The sequence below is a fragment of the Scomber scombrus genome, chromosome 12, assembly GCF_963691925.1.
Source record: "Scomber scombrus chromosome 12, fScoSco1.1, whole genome shotgun sequence".
Classification (NCBI taxonomy): domain Eukaryota; kingdom Metazoa; phylum Chordata; class Actinopteri; order Scombriformes; family Scombridae; genus Scomber; species Scomber scombrus.
In genome coordinates, this window is record NC_084981.1 from 29,743,467 (window position 1) to 29,745,966 (window position 2,500).

The following is a 2,500-nucleotide window of genomic DNA, read 5'->3' on the forward strand; positions in this document are numbered from 1 at the left end:
GAATAACTGCTGTTGCCCCTGAAATGTAGTGAAGTAGCATAAAGTACCTCTGATTTGTAATTATGCACAGTACTAGAAATGTACTTGATTACATTCCACTAGTGATTAAACTAATGATGTTTTATTAGTCGTTCAGTCCTTGAGCTGCTTTCAGTAAATGATCTGAATACTTCATCCAGGGTTTGAGCCAAATATACTTTCTCTCTTATTCATTAGACCCAAATTAGTGTAACTGTGTCTGATGTTGCAGCATTTTAACACTGATGTAATATGTACATTAGTTTCTGCACAGTTTTTGTCTTTCTGCACTTTTGGCCTCTTTAACACAGTTTCGACCCAAATCTCACCGTTTTGTAATGTTCATTTGCTAAAAGAGCTCAAAAGACCGGCTCGGCTCAGCTGTATTAAAGCGGGTCATCGTAGTGAATTAATGCTTCATCCATTATAGATGAATATGTTTTATAACACGTATTGTTCAGGTGAAAATGGAGCGCTGTAAAGTGTCCTTGACGTGTCTTTACAATAATGTCTGCTTTGTGACAGACGTCATTAACTCCTGAACACATAAAGAACATTTCACTGATGGGAACATTGAAGTCTGTACAATCAGTGAAACGAGGCTGTTTGTCCCCAGTCATCAGGATCAGGATGGAAGATATACACACTTAGTTTAATATTTCATTTTGTGTATTTAGAGAGAATATTGGATTCATAGGTGTTCATGTAGAGATGTTAAAGATCTCCTGCAGACATGTTATTTCATCCTTTACTTAAGGGCAGTGACAATAAGTGTTGGTAAGATGATGAATTCATAAATCAGTTAAACTAGTTTTAAAAGCAGCATCAGGTTTGTTAAAACAGCAGGAGATAAATTCAGACTGAACTCAGCGGCTCCATAGCAACAAGACATCATGGAGGTCCGTAGCAGCAAGACATCATGGAGGTCCGTAGCAGCAAGACATCATGGAGGTCCGTAGCAGCAAGACATCATGGAGGTCCGAGTTACGCCCAGTTCAATATAATCAATATATTTAAAAAAAGATCAATAAGAGAAAACTGGATCAATGCATAATTAAGATTTTAAATTTTTAATAATTGTTTTATAAATGGATGAATACAGAAAAATACCTTAAACACATCTTAAAAACTAGTTTTAAACGGCATCTTTTATTAGTCAGTATGAACAAGAGGAACATGAGTCAGTAACTAATAAGTGTTGGTAAGATGATGAATTCATAAATCAGTTAAACTAGTTTTAAAAGCAGCATCAGGTTTGTTAAAATGTACATTTAGTATTTTTGTTGGTTTTATATCATTTGAAATGACATTTGCACCATTTTTTACCAAAAGTAAGACTGAATGCTCCTGAAAATGTCAAATGGTGTAACCACAAAAGAATGATAAATATTACATATTTTATCACCTACAGTGTATTTAAGTGGACTTATACTAATAATGACTTCATTTAAAACATGTAAATGTTTCCTGATCTCCATGGTAACCAGAGTAAATGTAATATTTAGAACAATTGTATTCCATTACCTTTATTTAATATAAAGTTATAATGTAAGATCATGCCAAACTAGTTGATATGGTGTTTTATTGAGAATTTACTGTTTTTAAGCAAGTTGAATTATTTGGTACCACGTTTTTATGGTTACACCACTTAGACATTTTTGCCATAATCCTCTAATATATTCTCTCTAAATGGATTAAAAGCAGAAATTTGATGCTGGGTCCACAAAAAAAGAATGTGTGAAGTTATTCATACGTTTATTTTCACATTTTAACCTTTAAAATGGATTTAAACACATCTAATATTATGAAGGAAGCTTTCATCAGAGTCATGAGGTGTAAATGTCTCTGGGCTTTCTTCAGCATGACACCTCACTGACCCAGACGTCTCACTCTCTCCCAGCAGTAATCCTTCTCCTGCTGAAAGTCACAGTCAATTCTCTTCTGCTTCATTCATTAGTTTTAGTCCTCGTTAACTCTCAGTGTGATTCTGAGACGCTTGATAAATATGAGCCCAGGCTCCCAGTCTGACTTATAACACCTGTTTTTATCTTTTCTGCATCAAACAGCTCATGTAGAACAAATCTGTAAGTGCTGACTTCAGCTAAATCCAGAGATAACTGTTCAGTTTGTAGTCAGTTAAGAGACTTAAGTGAAGACGACAAAATCCAGATCCAGACTCCAGATGGATCATCAGGATCCAGCTGATCCTCTCTCAACACTCCTGGATGTTCACTCTCACTCTGACAGAGATCACCACCACTTCCATCTGATGAGAGAAGAAGAAAGAACAGAGGAGATAAATGAGTGTTTAGTGTGACTCACTTCATCAGCTGTCAGTCAGTGATGCAGCACATCCAGTATAAAGAGCAGCAGGGACTTCAGTCCTGTTCAGACCAGAAGTGGAACAGCTGTGCAGCGTAGCTTGCTTCCTTTCAGCTCTCATGTTAACGTGTTGGAGTGAACACACTGAGCTCCAAGCTCA

At 36.2% G+C, this 2,500-nt stretch overlaps 2 protein-coding genes across 2 annotated transcripts in view; one reads left to right on the top strand and one right to left on the bottom strand.

Annotated features, from left to right (window-relative positions):
- Positions 1-2,500, top strand: part of LOC133991890 (uncharacterized) — a 527,851-nt gene that overhangs the window by 384,859 nt on the left and 140,492 nt on the right. The window lies entirely within an intron of this gene.
- LOC133991866 (NACHT, LRR and PYD domains-containing protein 14-like) overlaps positions 1-2,500 on the bottom strand; it is a 721,507-nt gene that overhangs the window by 283,328 nt on the left and 435,679 nt on the right. The gene's annotated exons all lie outside the window — the stretch shown is intronic.